The 20,535-nt window shown below is 31.7% G+C and overlaps 1 protein-coding gene across 1 annotated transcript in view; it reads left to right on the forward strand.

The window, feature by feature from the left end:
- Nucleotides 1-4,225: 4,225 nt before the first annotated feature.
- LOC124530178 overlaps nt 4,226-20,535 on the forward strand; it is a 312,427-nt gene continuing 296,117 nt past the window's right edge. The window contains exon 1 of the mRNA XM_047104184.1: nt 4,226-4,342. The gene's annotated coding sequence lies outside the window, so the exon portion shown is untranslated. The remainder of the gene's footprint in view (nt 4,343-20,535) is intronic.

The raw sequence follows: 20,535 nt of genomic DNA on the forward strand, positions 1-20,535 counted from the left end.
ATAGTATTATATTTTTTTTGTTATTACATACACGTTATTACATAATATTTATTCTCCACGAAATAAAATCAATTTATTATACTTTTGCCTGTTTGTTCTCTGAACATTTTTATGAATATGATGAAGGCGTACATCAGAGTAGCATTTAATTACCAACTTAATTAATTGTGTTTTATGGATCCAAGTTGTTGTTTGTTCTAGGCAGGACAAACTCGACTAAATTTCGTAGGTGACCACGCCTCATTTCCCTGGTCTCGCTGTATTACCTTTATCCACTATTCTTTCCAAGCTACTAGATTTCTAAGAACAAAAATATACTTTGACGGACTAATATTACAAAAATATTACAATGCAATTTAAAACATTTCTTTTTTAATATAACATTTAAAAAACATAATATGCCGACGCTACCACAGTATTTTCGCTGTTAATGTCCATTTATAGATGATCCCTTTCCAAACCACTTCCGTAGTACTTCCATGTATCTAGTTATATTAGTTAATAGAATGGTACTGAGACAATAGTTTCATCTCTGTTAGTTACATAAATTATGCCATACTACTTTCTCTGTCGCACAATTTCTTTCATTTCGTGGTCTTTTCGGACAAATAATAAAATAAATTCAATATTAAAATAAATATAAATAGTTACGAGTGAAATGTTACACCCTGGGCTTTATTAGTATTTCTTGAGTTGTGATTGCACTTTCGAAAGGCACATGACGGCATTTTGCGATTTTTTTTGGATTATAATTAGAGCATTAATTACAATGGATGACGTCTGACTGTCACTGCGTATAAATGAACACTGGTAGCGAATGAGTAAGCTCACTCATTTGAGGATTGACACATTTAATAGCGGTTATACTATGGCAGGGGCGCATCTAACGATTTAAATCTTTGGAGAAACACCTAAAATTATAAAGGATTTCAAATGTGATGTCGTAAATAGACATATTTTTTGCGCTTACACTGCCCTACGAGATAGATCGAAATAATGTACTACAGTATTGTAAACCTTAAAAAGATCCTCAATAAGTTTGAGATGGCATACCTATGTCTATTTATATCATTTGAAGCAATACAGCATTAATCCTTATCCAATAAGGTAAATTGTGCATTTATTATAGGTCAAAATAACCTTTTACATCATCATCATCGGCAACAGCCTTTTTTCGTTCACTGTTAGACATAGGCCTCTCCAATAGCACGCCACAGTGATCGATCTTCGGCTACTCGCATCCAGCTCCTGCCAGCCGCCTTGCGTAAATCGCCTTTTACATCATGTAATTTAAATTAATATTTTCGAAGATATTATAGATTTAAAACTCAGGGACATATAGGCCTGCGTTGTCTAATGACCAGAACCTATAAACTTTGAGCATTCTGTAAAATATTTAGTATCAGTATTGCACCCGTGCGAAGCCGGGTCGGTCGCTAGTATGTTATGCCGACAAAAATGATCAGCATAATATCAATTACAGATTTCATCAATTATCTTTCCTGTATAATTTTAACATAACTATTATATATTATATTGTTTTAGTATAAATAATCATTTACGTTTCTATACGCTTTGTCAATCAGTATTGGTAAAACTTCATTAATGTCTGATTGAATATTTTAAATGTGAACATATATAAAACGAAATTCCTCTTTAAATACATAGAAAGGTTAAACAAGTGGGATGATTTACCGTAGGTGGAAATTCATTTGAGTTGGTTGATCAATACAACTGGATACAATCAATATAGTCATATTTACAGTTCGATCCCAACAACCATTTTAATTTGATTACATTAAATCTACAAATATATATTATTACTTATGATATTTTTATAATACTCATCAAAAAAAGTCATTCATCTATGAAACGTTTGTATAAATAAATATATTTATTACATGTTAATTTTATGTTCTACATATATATTGGTAGCATATTGTTATTTTTCCTAGTCGAGATGCACCAGTGGTTAGAACGCGCGCATCTTTACCGACAATTACGGTTTCGAAACCAAGCAAGCATCTATAAATTTTCATGTGCTTTATTTGTGTTTATAATTCATCTCGTGTTCAAAGGTGAAGGAAAATTTCATTTCAACGAAATTCTGCCACATATCGAACCTGCATTGGAGCAGCGTGGTGAAATATGCTTCAAAACTTGTCCCCAAAGGGAAAGAAGACTGGACTAAGGAGTCCAGCGGTGGAAAATTTGCATACCATTACTGTGTACTCTATTTTGCTTTTCTGTACAACGATAAAATCGTGCAAATTGCTTTTGCGTAAGTAAACATACGGTAAATCTTCGCTTATTGTCACACACACCCAAAACCGTAACCTAAAAATATAACAATAACAATGTTTTATATAGAAGCTCGTAAGTGTCTATATGAATCAATGTTTTACCGTATGCACACGCTTAACTGCGCAAACTGGTTTGTACAAATAAGCGCAAAGTGATACTTGAAGCTCGACTAAGCTTCATGTCCTCGAGGCTGCAGATCTAACGACACACTTCTACGTATTTAACGATGTAGCCTTTACAGTCGATACATAAATTCAATTCAATTGAAATAAACTGATATAAAAAATATGTCTTTTCAAATATTTATTTTATGCTAAGATATACTATAACTAACCACAGCGTATTCATGCCTTTACAAAATGACACGTTTATTAAGGACCAAAAAATATATGTACATAGTACTTATGTACTTATGACAAATAAATATACCGTATTCTTTTGAATTTTGGTCAAAAATTATTGTATTTTAAATTGGTGATTGGATCTTTTTGATGGCATATATTAGTGGACGAGCATATGGGCCACCTGGTTGTAACCGTCATCACCGGCTATGGTAACGGCGCTGTGAGAAATATTAATACTTCCCTACATCACCAATGCGCTACCAACCCTGTGCCTATAGTTACACCGGCTCATTCATCCTTCAACCCGGAACAATAGTGAGTCCTGTTGTTTGGCGGTAGAATATCTGGTGAGTGGTACCTACCAAGACGACCTTGCGCAAAGCTTGCAGCAAACTTGGTGGTAGGGACCACCAAGTTAAGCTCCGTTTAAAATTGACAAAATTATTTCTTATTGCCTCCTCTTATATATCTATACGTATAGCTTTTTATGTATATTTCAGTAATTGTGTAGAGGAGAGATTCACAGTACTAAATAGCTTTTTATGTATATATCAGTAATTGTGTAGAGAAGAGATTCACAGTACTAAATAGCTTCAATTAAAATACTGCACTAAGACTCTCACTCATCGAATATGAGCAAGCGAACGATAATGGCATTTTTTTTTTAAATCGAAGTTCGACACCTTCAATTTTCACAATTCAATGTAGTTTACATTGTTTATTGATATAATAATCACTAGTTACTAAAATTATAGGCAATTGATGTTGGTTAATATATAATAAGTAATATTATACATACCAAAAATCAATCGCTACGACATAAATTTAAGGAGAAATACTAAAAAAACACAAGCAAATCAAACATCAACTAAAAAAAAGAAATTGTAAACGATGTAACAGTCAATTTCGACCTCCGTGGTTGAGTGATGTGTACGCTGGTTTTCATTGCTACGTCACTCTGAGTTCCCGGTTTCGATTCCCGGCCGAGTCAATAATAGATTATCATAAGTTTTATATGTTGTCTTGGGTTTGGGTCTTTGTGGTACTATCGTTACTTCTGATTTTCCATAACACAAGGGCTTTACCTACTTAAATTGTACATGTAAAATACAAAGTAATGTATGTGATGTTGTCTCATATTTATTTATTTGACATTTCTATACAAAATATCTCTGTTAAGGTTTATTTTACGCCTAATTTCACTAAAAGTAAGCAACAAATAATACAACGTGAGTTTAATAGATACAAACGTCATCGGAACCTGCTACACAAAATAGCATTCGAATATAATTTTCACGATGGTGACAGAATTGAATAAGCTAACCGGCTCACCCATCATAAATCACAGTTACAAAACAAACAGTCGCACTTCGAATCAATTATGGTAAGATATTATTACCATCGACACTACAATCGGCTTCTAGGTAACGAACAGTGGTACAATAATGTCATTATTTAGTTCAATTTACAGAATTAGCTTGATAAATGTATTTAAATTACTGTTATCGTATAGAGATGCGCGCGCCGTAGCTCCTACGCCCGTACGAGGAAAGCTCAGTAGCATAGACGCTGTCGGAGTGAGTTTACGTTGACTCCTTATTCCTACTGGATCGCGTTTTCGTATCGAACTAATCCGAGTGACAGTTTGAGGTGATTTTCAGTGTACAAGTGAAGTGAGGTGAAAGTGTTCGAAGGTAAGCTTGTTTACGCATACAGTTTTTATTACTGGAATTTATTTGTGTTGTTTTATATGTCATTGTAATTTTGTCGTTATAAAATTATTCGTTTGAATATTATTATGAGACGTAATCATGATGGCTATTAGGTTTTGATTTCGTATTATATTAACGATTATATTTCGATGGTTATTTACGTAATATTTTATCTCGATTTTACAAAATATTTTCGTTACTACTATAGTTAAGATTAAGAAAAATTTACAACATTTTTCAGTAAGAATTAATATGAATAACACAAATACGTATAATCATATTCAAAAGAAAATTATAATCAGTATTTATTCTATTTATATAATATATGTATCTGCATAAAAGGGAGCAAAACAAGTCTATTATCGATAGGGAAATAGGGATTGTTGCTTTGAATTATATATTAGCTGCGCACGACATTGTCTGCTTCGTTTATTTAGTAACTTTTGCTTCCAATTTTTAATACAATTTTCGGTCTCATTAAGTCTTAACTATCGACGATACGAATAATATTATTTATACATCGAAATAAATCACAAGAGTATGATAATCTAATTTAAAAAAAATACAATATTTTTAAATATATCATAACAATTACATTGAGTATTTTGTGACTATATATATTCAGTAGTTATCATCGTCCAAAATTAATAGTTCGTGTTACTATGATCTGGATTGAAGGGTTTTCCAGTACAAGTAAATTTTAGTGCGAATAGGCGGGCTTTAATATTTTAAGAAATGCCTAAGCAAATTTTGAATATCGAATTGTAAATACAACGAGAGAAGATGATTTGTTTATCTTACGAATAATATAATTCAATACGGTATTCGAAGGCGTTCTGATAAAACACGTTCCGTAAGTTCTATAGTCATATGTTTCTGAAACTTCAAGAGGAGATTTTATCTCAAATTCGAAAAGATTCAATAAGATCATGTACTGATGACCAATAAGGATTCATTAAATATGGGGGGATTAAAGTCAAAAAGCCTAAGGTAATAGGAAATAAATACAGCTAGTGACGAAGAATCGTATCAATTGAGTTTTTGTTTTTCTTTAAATCTATATTCAAAATATGATAATAAAGGTTGTATTCTAAGACTTTTTTATAATGTTACATATTTGTATACATCAAATGTCACAAAAGCGTCCTAAGGCGGCTTATCTCAACCGATGGAGTTGATAACTTGCACATACTTTTGGTTCTCTTGAGAATACATTTCTTTTAATTTAATACGTTTTAGTATACCCATAGAAAATGTACCTATTATTTATCACAATATATAATTCTGTGTGAGTAGGTGGTGTTTAATTCCAAACCCGTAATAGATTTTTGACAGTCAATAAGACAGCGTAACGCTTCTATGTTAAACATTATTTAAACATATAAATGTTATATATCCACCTAATTATTATTTATTTTTGCTTAATCGGGTATTTTATGGTTTTTAGAAGGAGCACATAAGTTTTAAAACTCACACTGATTTATATTAAGAATATGTATTTAGTGTGTATATTTTATATGAGGCTCATAAATTAAATAAATACATAAATATTTTGACTTGAAGTTAATTAAAAACTAATTGGAAACCATATAAGAACATATATAATAACTAATAAGTAACTTAAGGGTACTCGCGTTAAATTTTTTTTAGATTTGCTTTGCCTTCCCTCTGAAGACTACTAATAAAAAATACCTTCCAATAACGAAATTGGTTTTATTAATTATTTTTTTGACAGTTTTTTTAATTACTCCAGCGTCAGTAAAGCGTTCTCTAATAGGAACATAGTATTACTTATATCAATATTATAATTTCAAAAGTTCCTTCGCTTCAGTGTTTTTTCTCAATAAAGTCAAATTGCGCGCGAATTCGAGACTTGATTTTGAATTTGGAATTTTTGTTTAATTGTTTTTAATTCATAAAATACGGAAATTTAGAATTAAAAACTTTGTTTTTTTTTTTAAATTAATAATCTGTAACTTTTGCTATCTTTGATTTCCCAGCATTTTTCAGATACTTGCAAATAGAATGTGAAAAATATAGCTCCGGCTTTAGCTAGAAGGTCAAATTAGCTCGGCTTAGTTGATTGTACTCATGAGATTAAGCCTTAATTATCAGTTTATTTGTATTGATTACCTAGTTGACAATCTGATATAGCTAAGCTAAACTAATTGGGTATGACGAAGTATTTAAGCGCCAAATAATATTATAAGAAATTTTGTACAACGAAATGATATGTGTGAACATTTATTTTATTATATGAAAATTGAAATCTCTAAATCTATCAAATTAAAATACGTTAAAATGAACGAAAGAAAAATACAATGCATTTGGAAATTAATTTTCTTAAAATACCAATTTTTTTTTTTCAAAACAATTCTAAAATTAAAACTAACTTCGACTTTCTTCATACATATGTGATAGATCTTATTTACGATCTAATTATAATAAATTTGAAGTTACCTTATTGAATTGAAATGAAAATATGAAATTATTCAAAATATTCTTTAATTTATTTACGATATCCGGTCCATAAATAACCTTTAAAATCCTGGCTTTTGAAATAATTTCGATAAACAATGGCCGTACGAAAATAATTGATGTTAAAACAAAGAATGGCTACAAAGGGAATTATCGTTGGAAATAAATAGCGTCACTTCAAAAGGATTATGCGGATGACAAGCGACGAGGTTTCGTGTATGAGGACACGTTATTATGAAACGCGTTCGTGAAATCATCATCATCCATCTGGTCATCAAAGCATTTTGTATGGGTCGATTTTTTTTATATAAATTGTTTACCAGCAAAGCATTATAAATTTTTAGAAATGATAAGTCCTGTTCCTGATTAAAATTTGTTTTTTAATTGTTACTTGAGTTACTTTTTAGTAGTAGTTTACTTGGTGGTCGGGCTTTGTGCAAGCCCGTCTGGGTAGGTACCATCCACTCATCAGTTATTCTACCGTCAAATAACAGTACTTAGTATTGTTGTGTTCCGGTTCGAAGGGTGACTGAGCCAGTGTAAATACAGGAACAAGGGACATAACATCTTAGTTGCCAAGGTTGGTGGCACATTGACGATATAAGGAATAATTAATATTTCTTACAGCGTCATTGTCTATGGGTATTGTCTACGCCAACCAATAACATAAAAAAAAAGAAATATTTTGTTAAGTAGGTGTTATAATTAAATATCAAAATATTTCTTTAAGACAAGTAGAACCTTCTTTGTATTGTTAATATAATGTTGTATGTGTCAAAATAAAAAATAAAATTTTAAATTTAATTAAAGAGCTTCAGTCGTTAACCGAAAGTACGTGTTTTAATATAAATTAAAACGTATATAACAATGTAATAGAATAAGTTAAAATGATTTCTAATAATGTTTTTTTTTGTAATCGATATTTGTAACAGTTAATAACTGTTATTCGCGCTATTATTTTCAGTGTATCAATTTACTTTATAGCATAAATAAGAAGTCTTAATATATAGAATAACGCTTGAATATTTAGTGACTTTTGTGCGGTATGTATTTTTTTAATATCTTTACAATTTTTAAAATAATTAAATTAATAAAATAAATAATAGTAACCGGGCTCGAGTAATAGGTAGTATGTGTTAAGTTATCCCTATAACAAATCCTTTCCATTTTCACATGTATAATATAAGTAAGATATAGTATGCGAACGTTTTCAGAGTGACATACATTGTTTATTTATATACTAGTTGTTACCCGCAGCTTCGTTCGCTTTTTAGAGGTTTGGTGGTCATGTGTTAAGCAAAAAAAGCCTAAAAAGTAGCCTATGTCCTTACTTGGGAGTTCAAATTAGCTACATAACAAATTTTATTAAACTCGGTTCAGCGGTTTGGTAGTGAAAGACAGACAGAGTTACTTACACACTTATAAATAGAAGATATAAATTTTCGTTTATTTATAACATCCCGCTGTTGCTAACTGATTGGGTTTAGCATAAATTTAATTAATCTTTCTTATAATGTAATAATATTGTCGAGAAATTTAATTTGCTTCCTTAAGTCAATTTTAGATTTATATATTTATTGGTTAAATAAACATTTCTAGTGTAAAGCCTTGAATTTGATGAAATTATATAACTCTTCTGATTTAAAGTTCCCTACTTGTATTTAAATATGTACTTTAAATATTATTATTATTCAAAATTTCAATTAATTATTATACATTTTTGAAAACAATCTATTACGATTAAATATTACGAGAAAATGCCTCTGATTTTAATAGAGCAATTATAACTAAGTTCATGTTACTATTCCTATAAGACGTAGAAAGAGGTAAGAGATGACGTCTGACTGTTTCCAAAGATTCCTTCCCTTTGAGGAGAATGTTTGGAACTGTTCCACGCTGATCCACTGAAGGATACACGTGGCAGATTCTCATCCACAATGAGCAGATTTTTGGAGCATTTCCTCATAATGTTTTCGTAACGCGATTTCGAGATGAATTATAAATATAAATAAGTACGTGATTTCAGTGGTGCTTGCCCCGGGTTTAAACTCAGAATCATCAGTCAATGTTCACGCTTTACAACCACTGGGCCATCACGGCTTAAGTCTCAGTATGTTACATAAAACACCAAAGGGCAGATTAGATGTCGGAAGTGGAATTGAATTGGTCATGCTACTGTGGGACCCACAAGGCGTCCCCCAGACAGGCTCTTGATTGAAACTCACAAGACAATACGATGTAAATCTGCAGAAAAACAATTCTGGTACAATTCGAGGGCATTTGAGTTTTTTTGGAGTCAAATTAATTGAAAAGTTATATGCGGTATTAAAGTTAAAGTTGTATGTGTGGTTGCCTTAATCTTATTTAAGGATCTAAGAATATTAAATAAATATATCGTTTATTTTGTATACGTTGAAAGTAAAGTAAAGTTTTATCATAGACGTCAAATGGATTTGAGCATAATTTTAAAGACTTTGGAGTAAGTGGAACCGAGACGGTCCAGTAGCCAGACTCTTGGGTCTTAATCGAAAATTGCAGGTTTATACCCAGTTGGACACTATGTGTTTTCGTTTCCCTAATTTGTGATTTGATGAAGGATGCAGTGAACTCTGTAAATGATGAAATATTTCTACTTTTCGCAAACTCGTCTTAGAACAGCACAGAGAAAAGAGGTCAAAACCTGAAGCAGAAAACGCCTTCGTCAAATCCGCTATTTTGTTTACTTTTCGAAGGTCATGCTTAAATGGTGAAAACATTTTTTTTCAAATAGTATACCAAAATAAAATATGTATCAATAAAACATTTCAGGATTAATTCACGTCGACCGTTTTCCAATAATTTCACAGACCTGTTATTGTTTAAATTATTAAAGGGTTGAATGTTTTTTTTCATTTATAGTTGTTTTAACAATTAATTCTGTTATTAACGAAACATTGATTAATGCACATGCAAACATGCCTGTATTCTCGTTTTTGTGTGCTATCATAATTACCATAGTTGGTAAGGACTTGCGCTGATGCCAATGATTAATCTTCTAGTTCCATTATATATAGGGGTCATATATATAACATGGTATCTTTCAGCCCATTTGCCAGATAGCTTATCTATATCTAAAAAAACGTATGTGTGTCCGTTGTTAAGTATGATATAAACTACTTGTATTGTGTATTTAGGGTATATGCGTGTATTGAAACGTCAATAATTTATCCATGGCATGATTTTGACGTATGACTTACTTCCTTTTCTCGTGTGGACCGCGGTAACGTGTGCAATGTGAGTGCGCCGCGCTTTGAAATTAGTGTAACGGACTATTATACTTCTCCTATAACATCACCCATCCACTGGCGTGTTCTTCGAGTGTGTGAAAACCAAGGGGGCGCTCTCAAGAAGAAGAAAGTGTCTCAAAACCAAGAGGCCAGAACTCCCCTTCTCAATCAACTAAAATATACAGTCCACTTATCTCTCGCGTGTACACTACTTATTAAAAAATGAATTGTTTACTGTCATAGAAGAAACGATTAAACCATGTACAAGAGAATATGCCGCGTCACATAAAATAATTACAGTATTACGGGAAGCGAAAATATTTTGTCTGTAAAGTTGAAATATCTAACACATGTTTTCTTGAAGATAAAACGATAAGGTTTATTATTTTACTAAACAAATTATATTTATTAAAGTTAAATTTAATTGTTAAATAAAAAAAGTCACAGCAATTGTTGTGTTTATGAAATCTGACGGAGCTGAGATGGCCCAGTGGTTAGAACGCGTGCATCTTAATCGATGATTGCGGTTTCAAACCCTGCCTGGGTTTGAATAGCACCAGTATATATATGTGCTTTATTAGTATTTGTAATTCATTTCGTGCTCGGCAATGAAGGAAAACATCGTGAGGAAACCTGCATGTGTCTAATTTCATTGAAATTTTGTCACATGCGCATTCCACCAACCCGCATTGGAACAGCGTGGTGGAATATGTTCCAAACTCTCTCCTTAATGGAAGAGGTAAATTTCCCACTGCTGGAATAAGGCCTTTATTCCAGCAGTGGGAAATTTACAGACTGTTACTTTACTTTTTTTTATGAAAACTGACAATAAATTAAATTTAATTAGTTTTTATATTCGTAAGTAATTCAAGTCGGCGAAGAATACGAGTGTAAAACAACTTAAATTTTCAGTAAAATTTATTATAAATGTAATAAATTGCGCAATCATTAAGCAATAAAATTATGTATTTAATAATAACAAAACAAACGAAATCTGTAAACTTTAATATTAAAGTTGTATTTCGGTATTTATATTCTTTTTATTTGTTGTTTGATTTCATTGATATTTTATCAATATTAATTACTTTATTCGAATTATGTACATTTTAAATACGTACTTATTTTAAGTGGGTATTTAAGCGCTTCTTAATAGAATTAATGTATTTATGCAAGCAAGCTCATTTTACATAACAAAAAAATATATTTTACTGTTGATTTTATTTAGCAATAATATTATTATAGCATTCAGCTTTAGATAAACTGGTGTAAAAACAAAGGGTGCTATTTCTTAAACTCTTTTTTTCATTTTGGTCCATTTTCATTCAAAAATGATTTAATAATATATTTTTTCAATGTCAAACCTTCCTGTTTGACGGCCTACGCAACGTTAAAAGTTGTAATTGTCTTTCAAATTTTTCTGTTCTTAAAGTAATTCAAATCTGGACCATAAATGTATACTAATTACTGTCAATAAATTAAATTAAGATGTATACAACTATTCTCATAAGTCCCATTTTGCACAAACAACAAGTTGAACAAGTTTTTAACATAACTTTAGCATACTTGTAAGCAAGTCACTCAATCAACAAGGCAATTTTTTCTATATTTTTCTGATGTCGTAGTCGTCGTAATGAAATTATTATTGTTTCATGTAAAAAGTAAATCTAATAAATCAATCTAACAAAATCTAATTATTTGTTAAGGTTTTCTATGTACATAAATCATAATTGACAGAACAGTTACAAATTTTAGTCATACCATTTTTATTATGCAGCGTCAAATGTCAACATTTCAAAAAAAGAATATTCAGTTGTCGATAAGATGATTTATGCAAAATTTATTTCAAAGAGAACACAGCCGCGAGGGATCGCTAGTACGATATAAAACGTACACAATTTTCTAAGAGCCGGTTGCAACAGAGCCAGTGTTTACGGATTACATCCAGGGTAGCAAAACAGTGTGGTAGGGATTTCAGAAATATTAGAAGATTTTCAACAAGCAAACATGTGTAAGAAAATTTGAACCTGAAAACGAAACAGGCGAATTTTATTATACAAGATTGATGGATATATTTTCGATCCCAGGGGCGTTAAACATTTCCAACGATTAATCATTCCATGTCACCTGTCCTAAGTAAGCAATAAACCTTTATTATTCTAAACAGTGAGTAGATAGGCGAAAAGTTGTCATGTGCTTGTTGACAATTTAGATTAGGGTTTGTGACCCCTGGGGTTATAGTTCTGTTTTTGAAATTTAGATATTTATGTGTTTTAATAATAGTTTATTCAAGCTACTAATTTTATACATTTAATTTCAAAACACCTGAGTTTTTTTAGTGTAGCCTAATAACGTAATTATGTGAAGCTCAGTTTAGTTATTTTTAATTCGATTTTCACTTATATGGATGTAAGTGTTTATGAAATTAAATGACGTGATAAATTCTTATGATGTTATAAGTTTTTGTAAAGTTTACTAAGTACTCTTTAATTTGCGATAAGTTAATAGCAGATGTGTAGACATCTTATTTACTTCCACAGATTAAGGTTGTGATGCAGTCGACTTTGCAGTAATGCAATGATACGGCTATTGATACTATTGTTCTGAAGAATTGATATCGCTTTTCAATTTATAAACTATCTGAAATCACTTTTTAATACGTGAAATAATTTCATAGAATATTAAATGCAAGTACTTTTAATACGAGTATAAAACTAGTAACTAATTTGCTAGTAATGATTTTGAACGAATTATAAATAAACCACAATTATAAACAACTTAAACAGTTCAATTTAAAAAAGGGGTTAAGGTAATAATCAATACTGATATATTAAATTTCAAATAATATTTGCCTGTTACTCTTTCAAGGTATTTTCCAAATGAATGAATTTGGTAGAATTTTGTATAAAGCAAACTTGAGTTTCAAAAAAGCCTACTTTTTAAAGACTTATAAAGGTGATAAATTCGATTATTGATGTAATTGCACCTTTTCTTGCTTTAATATTTAATAGTTGTGTCCAACGTGGTATATTTCCTGACCTGATGAAACATAGTAAAGTTATTCCAATATTTAAATCTGGTAGTTCTTCAGACCCCAATAACTATAGGCCAATTTCGATTCTATCTACCCTGAGCAAAATATTTGAGAAAATAATTCTGAATCAATTATTAGAACATTTTAACAAACATAATCTGCTTCATAGTAAACAATTTGGATTCACGAGGGGCCGCTCGACAACAGACGCTGGTATCGAGCTTATTAAGAATATCTATGAAGCCTGGGAGGAGTCACGGGATGCCTTAGGGGTTTTCTGTGACTTATCCAAAGCCTTTGATTGTGTTCAACATGAGACTCTGGTCAGGAAACTTTATCACTATGGAATTAGAGAATGTGCGCTTGACCTTCTGACTTCTTATCTTAACAATAGAATTCAGAGGGTTGACGTTATAGGAAATAGGTCTCCCGGGGTCTCAGTTGGTATGGGGGTCTCTCAGGGATCAATTCTTGGACCTTTTCTGTTTCTCACATATATAAATGACTTGCCTTTTCTTGTTGGGAACAAACATGATATAGTATTGTTTGCTGATGATACCTCCTTAGTTTTTAAAATTAATAGAAAACAGGTACAGTACGACGACGTAAACAATGCTATAGCTGATATAGTACATTGGTTTAGCGTAAACAATCTTAGGCTTAATAATAATAAAACAAAAATTGTGAAATTTAGTACACCAAATGTACATAATGTAAAAGCCGATGTACTCATTAACGGGGAATCTATGGATCCAATTGATTCTGCTGAGTTTCTTGGCCTTACTGTTGATGCCAAGTTGCAATGGGGCCCTCATATTAACGGATTGGCGAGTAGACTGAGTTCTGCGGCATTCGCGGTCAAAAAGATTAGATTATGTAGCGATGTTGATACGGCTTGCTTAGTATATTTCAGTTACTTTCACAGTATAATGTCATACGGTATTATGCTTTGGGGCAACGCAGCCGCTATCCATACTATATTTGTGCTAAAGAAGAGGGCTATTCGCGCAATCTATAACCTAGGAGCTAAAGAATCGTTAAGGAATAAATTTAGAGAAATCAAGATATTGACTGTTGCTTCTCAATATATATTCTGCAATGTTATGTATGTACGAAAAAATATTAATGATTTCATGAGAAAATGTGATACTCATAGCATTGGTACAAGGAACAAACACAAACTTGTTACTCCTGTTACTCGACTACATAGAGTCAGTAACTCCTTTGTGGGGCAATGTATACGGTTTTACAACAGGATCCCAGAAAGCGTTCAAAATGCCTCTGTTGCCAAATTTAAGAAAATTATTAAGGAACGCTTGTGTGCAAAAGGTTACTATAAAATTAATGAGTTTATGATCGATAGCACACCTTGGGAATGAAACGATCGCCTCCTGGCTATTTCATCTCATATTAAATTGTTTAAATAATATATGAGACAACTAAAAAAAAAAAAAACCCCGCTGAGTTTCTTTCGCCGGTTCTTCTCAGGTCAGGGTATTTTCTTTTCCGAACCGGTGGTAGTGTTTCAATTGACCATCAATAAGAAAGTGTAATGCTTCTATATTGAATAAAGTTATTTGAGTTTGAGTTTGAGTTTGACTAATACTTACGACAGTCTAAAACGCGAGCTTATCCGTATGCAACTAACTGTTTTTTAATAATATGAGTTGTTAAATTGTAAAAATAGAATACTTATGCTGTTTTTTTATTTGATTATTTATTAACTGTTTCTTATTTTGTGTATATTTCTGAGCGATTGAGAGATTTTTAATAATCAATAAACAACTGTATAGTATGATAACAAGGTTCTGAATTGACTCGATTGAATTGGTTGCAAACATATACAAGCAAAGGTATAGGACCATTGACTTAGTAGTTTTTTTAGTAATGAAACATAAAACAAATCATCTTTATCGATTTGCACGCACTATTCCCCTTTTGTTTTATAATCTGAGGTTGATATTTTTAAAATTACCGATTGTCTTTTGTTTTATCATCTATGACACAACTCTGTATAGATAATCAAAACAGTATAAAGTAATTGTTTTCAGTTCAAACAATACATTTGATCAAAGTACCAGATAAATATCGAATTGAACAACCATTGAGGTATACACGGAATAGGGAACGCATATTCTTAGCTCAATAACTAATATAAAAGATGGTCGATAGCGCCCGTGTGTTCTATCAACGATCTCCGCGTATTGTCTCTATAAGATAATGTGTTTAACATTATAACGCGGTTGTAATACGCCGTACACTAGCAATAGGAACGTTAAATAACTCTTTGATCTTGTGATTTGTTTGTATGCTTGTAGTTTAAGGCACCGATTACATATAGCGAAAAGTAATACGTTAAATTGCAATCATATTTCTCAGTTCACAATATTTCGATTAGATTACAATCTATCTAGTCAGATTGTAATCTAACGAATTTTGTAATCATACGGTGACATATACAAATATTTTTGTTTAGCGGTAGAATTTTCGATATACTAAATTTCTTATAATCATAATAACTACGTATCGTAAAGAGCCATTTTACGTTGTGAAAGTTGCAGATTCGATCTTAATGTAACCTCTGGGGTCATTGTGGTTAATAAATGAACCAAAGTTAATCAAAGGAGACTGTGTTGAGTTTCTTGCTGGATTTTCTCGGTAAAACTAAGTTTAATCCGTTGAATTGAAATAAAATAAATGCAAAATGGGATCGTCTAGAGAATATAAATATATGACTTTTGATAGTAAGTTTTGGAATAGGAGTAGTCCAGTAATTCGTAGATGTGAATCATAATCGAATATTATGGCTTTATATCCAGTCAAGCACTGTCAAATTGCTTTAACCCCTTTAAAGCAATTCATTCATCCAGTCCATTTAAATCAATATCTAAAAGAAATATATTAATACATAATTAATTTCCACTTTTCTTTTTAAAGTTCAAATTGATTCTATATAACTTTTAAATATAAAATTTTATAACTTTATTAATGCAAGGAATAAAACGGCTTAAATAAATAAATATAATTTTGATCACGAACCGCTATCATTTTCAAGGAAACCTATTAAAGGCAACGTAAATAAACAGTGTCACTGTGAAAGTAATTTTTTGACAAGATTGTATATTACCTGTGTCACAGGGAACTTCCACTGCAAAGTTACTAAGATAAATTATATTCACGCTCAACCATAAAATAACTTACAAAGAATTTAACATCATCACAAAATCTATAAATAATAGATAGATATATATTTTGGACAACACCACATATATTACTCTGATCCCAATGTCAGCTTGGTGGTAGGGCTTTGTGCAAGCCCATCTGGGTAGGTACCACCCACTCATCAGTTATTCTACCGCCAAATAACAGTACTCAATATTCTTATGTTCCGGTTTGAAGGGTGAGTGAGCCAGTGTAACTACAGGCACAAGGGACATAACATCTTAGTTCCCAAGGTTGGTGGTACATTGACGATGTAAGGAATAGTCAATACTTCTTATAGCGTCATTGTCTATGGGTGATGGTGACCACTTACCATCAGGGGGCCCACATGTTCGTCCGCAAACCTATACCATAAAATAAAAGCATCTGATGCTCTCGTGTTATGGAAAATCAGCAGTAGCGACTGTACCACAAACACCTAGACCCAAGACAATATAGAAAAGTAATGAACTTTTTCTAAATCGATTCTGCCTGGGATCGAATCCGGGAACTCGGAGTGGCGTACACATGAAAACCGGTATTCACACTACTCGACCAGGGATGTTGTCAAGCGTCACGGTAGCATGCGTAAGCGATCCCGTGGCGTCCGCCGTAAGACGGAGAGGGTACCGCTGGTTTTTTAGTGGGTAAACCCGGTGTGCTTGGGCGCACTCGGCGTTCAGGGCTCCGGGGAGTCCCACACACCCCCCCACTTTCCATCACGTGGGGGAAGCGCGTAAAGCGTTTTTTCAGCGAAAAAAAAATGGGATGTTGTCAAATCTATAATCACGTATTAAGAAAGAGATGTTTTGATTTTTTTTTAATTTAAATAATGAACAGATAACTCAATTGTATAGTTTTGGCACAGATAGCATAACATTTCTAAGCGCTTATCAGAGCCTGTTTGTGGTTATGTAATTAGAGTGTAACAAGAAATGCATGTTCGTTGCATTGTAGCTAATTGCCCAGCAACAGGTTCAATTCCTCGCTGTGGTAAATAAATCACTTAAGAAATGTTGGCTAAAATACCATTTGTTGTTTCGTGACTAAAAATATCGGTCAATGTCTGTTATGTCTGTTTATCGTATATTAAAGGGTTATCGATATTGCACTGTATTTAATTCCTCTTTACTAAATAAAAACAATGATTATCTTTGGTTCCATCTTTACTTGAGAATGAAATACTTCTCTGTTAATATGTAATAAACATACTAAAGCATTAATTAATTTTAATATGTTTAATCTTTGTTTAACTGTATCTATATTCCCTGTTAGTCGATGTAGGAAAACTTCGCGAGGAAGCGTCTATGTGAATTGTAACAAAATCTGCCCCACGTGTATATGTCACCGTAAGATTACAAACATCGTTAGATTACAATCTATTTGGTCAGATTTTAAACTGTTGACGAGATAGATTGTAATCTAACGATGTTTGTAATCTTACGGTAACATATACATCCAACTTAGTAATCACTTCAATCCACATTGGAGTAGCGTAACAGAATGAGTAACAAATCTCTTCGTTGTCATAATTTTTTTTTATTGATTTTTGTTTTAAAGTAGAGTTGATATGATAAATAAGATAATTGTTTGTTCCATAGTTGTAATAATGTAATATATATATATATATATATATATATATATATATATATATATATATATATATATATATATATATATATATATATATATATAATAATATATATAATAAAGTATACTAATAGAGTTGCAACTTGTTGCTTGTATTTTAAGACAATTTTACATTTTATTTTAAATCTCGTAGCAACTAGACTGCTTATTACAAAAAGTAGCAAACCCGTCAGAGGTTGTCACGTCTAACTAGATACGAGTTACAACAACTTTGATAGCATAAAAACTTTCCAAGAAAAAACACATATGTGTCAGCTTTCATGGTAATCGATCAAACGGTGTCGAAGTCTATTAATCTCATACGAATCTCACGCCAACATCAATTTTTATGTATAATATTGTACAATTTTTATTTACATTAAAGCCTGAAATATATAAAAAAATCTTACCATATAAATCAAGATCGCATGGAATGGCAGCAAGAATAGTGTATTTCGAAGATGAATCCCAATTCCGATCCTTGGACAAAAAATGAACCTAACCCTTCTGTCATCAGTGGAGGCAATGAGGTTTTATACATTTAATGAAGGTTTTTTTCATTGTTACTTCCAGTGTTTCGAGTGTAAATGGGTGAAAGACGTAAATTGTAATATGAGACAAATATTTGGATCGTTTTTTCAAAATTGGTATGATTATATAGGGTTGGCAACTAAGTGATTGCCGATTTCAAACAAGAAGGAAAATTTGAAATTTTTCCATAAAACGAGTTTTTGATATATCCAAACATTTTTAATGCATGTGTGCGATACATTGAGTTTCTGTGCAATATCACGACGTGTTGTGCAATCTGAATCGATAATGGGTACCATCGACTTCGAATGAGCAGCCAGATTGTTAAGCATTTTCCGATGAAAAATCACCAGAACGAATTCTGGCTAACCAATTTCGACCCTGCCTTTCTTTCAAGGCTCCATTTCCGTATACGGCATATAACTTCTTTTGTGCTTGCTAGGCGTTCTTGCCTTTTCGGAAGTAATACAATAAAATGTTTGAAGTGCACGTCCTGTTCTTCTATTTAATTGGGATAAAAACAAAACTAAGACACTAATCGATATATATTTTTTTACTAAATTAAAGTGAGAAGTCTAAACAATTAGAAAAAAATATAGGTTACGTGCTTTGACCACTTTCACAAAACAAAAAAAAGCCTAATGTCCACCTATCCACAAAATCGGCAATCACTTAGTTGCCAACCCAATAGTAAGTTATAAGTTATTGTTCATTTCAATGTAAGGAGAAGAAACACCTTTGATATTCAATTGACATGTCATTGTTTATTTGAATAATCTGTGGTATTCTTGTTAAAACTTTTTGGTAAAATTAGAGTATAGTGTTTTATATAAGCTGGCAGTGCCTGCGACTTACAATTCTAAAATAAAAGTAGCCTTAGTACTCCGTAATACATCAGCTAGTGAAAGTTCAGTCAAAACCGTGTGAACTGATCCAGAGATATATACACAATAAAAAGAATTATTAGCGAACTATGGAATATGTAATCTAGATCTTTTTTGCTAGTCCTCCAGCCTTTGGAACAACACAATATTGTATAATACACTAGCGACCCGCTCTGCTTTGCACGGGTGCTATGCTGATACTACATGCTATAGAATGTACATACTACAGAATTGTCTATATCAATTTAGAAGCTTCTGAAATGATCAGTGTTTCTTTACTATATTGTCCACTTGTTATATACAATAAACTTCCTCTTAAATCACTTTATCTATTAAAAAAGACTGCATCAAAATCCGTTGTGTAATTTTAGAGATCTAAGCATACATATGGACAGACAGATGTAAGCACCTTTGTTTTATGCTATATGCTCGTTGTATATATATGTGAGTTACAATGATATCGTAATTTGATATGAGCGAAATATTTTAGTACATAAACTTAGCTACCATATCACCCGAGTTACTTGAAGCAATGAAAATAAAATTAGGTTTCCCCGAACCACGTCCAGTTACGCTCACCCACTTAGTTCGAAACATTCTACGTTGATACCTATATTAGCATATTTCATGTTAATCTTTATATAAAAGCGTAATCCACATTTTAGTTGGTATTTTTTTTACTTAGAATAAGGAATATGTAAATGTTAAGATAGGTAAGCAAATAAACATAATGCCAATAGATATTGGTGTCTTAAGAAATATTAAACATACCACCATACCATAAATAACAATACGCCATAACCCAAATGAACGATTTACTCACCCTTTAAACAGAAACACAACATATTTTTGTAATTTTGATAGATGATACGGAACCCTTCGTTCGAGGGTTCAATTCGAACTTGACAGGTTTTTTTTGAAATACAGTGATTCTCTATTGAGGTATCATTATTGATAAGAGGGCGTACAAAGCGATCGCTAATCTTTTACTTGATATTGTATGAGTAAATAAAGTTCCAAGATGAAAATAAAGTATTGTATGTATGAGTACATTATGTTTTCAAGGATTGTGTTTGATCAAAAACATAAAAGAAAAAGATATGTCTCGATAGACGAAAAATCATGTATTTAAGTAAAGTAACAGCCTGTAAATTT

Source organism: Vanessa cardui, chromosome 6, assembly GCF_905220365.1.
Source record: "Vanessa cardui chromosome 6, ilVanCard2.1, whole genome shotgun sequence".
NCBI lineage: Eukaryota > Metazoa > Arthropoda > Insecta > Lepidoptera > Nymphalidae > Vanessa > Vanessa cardui.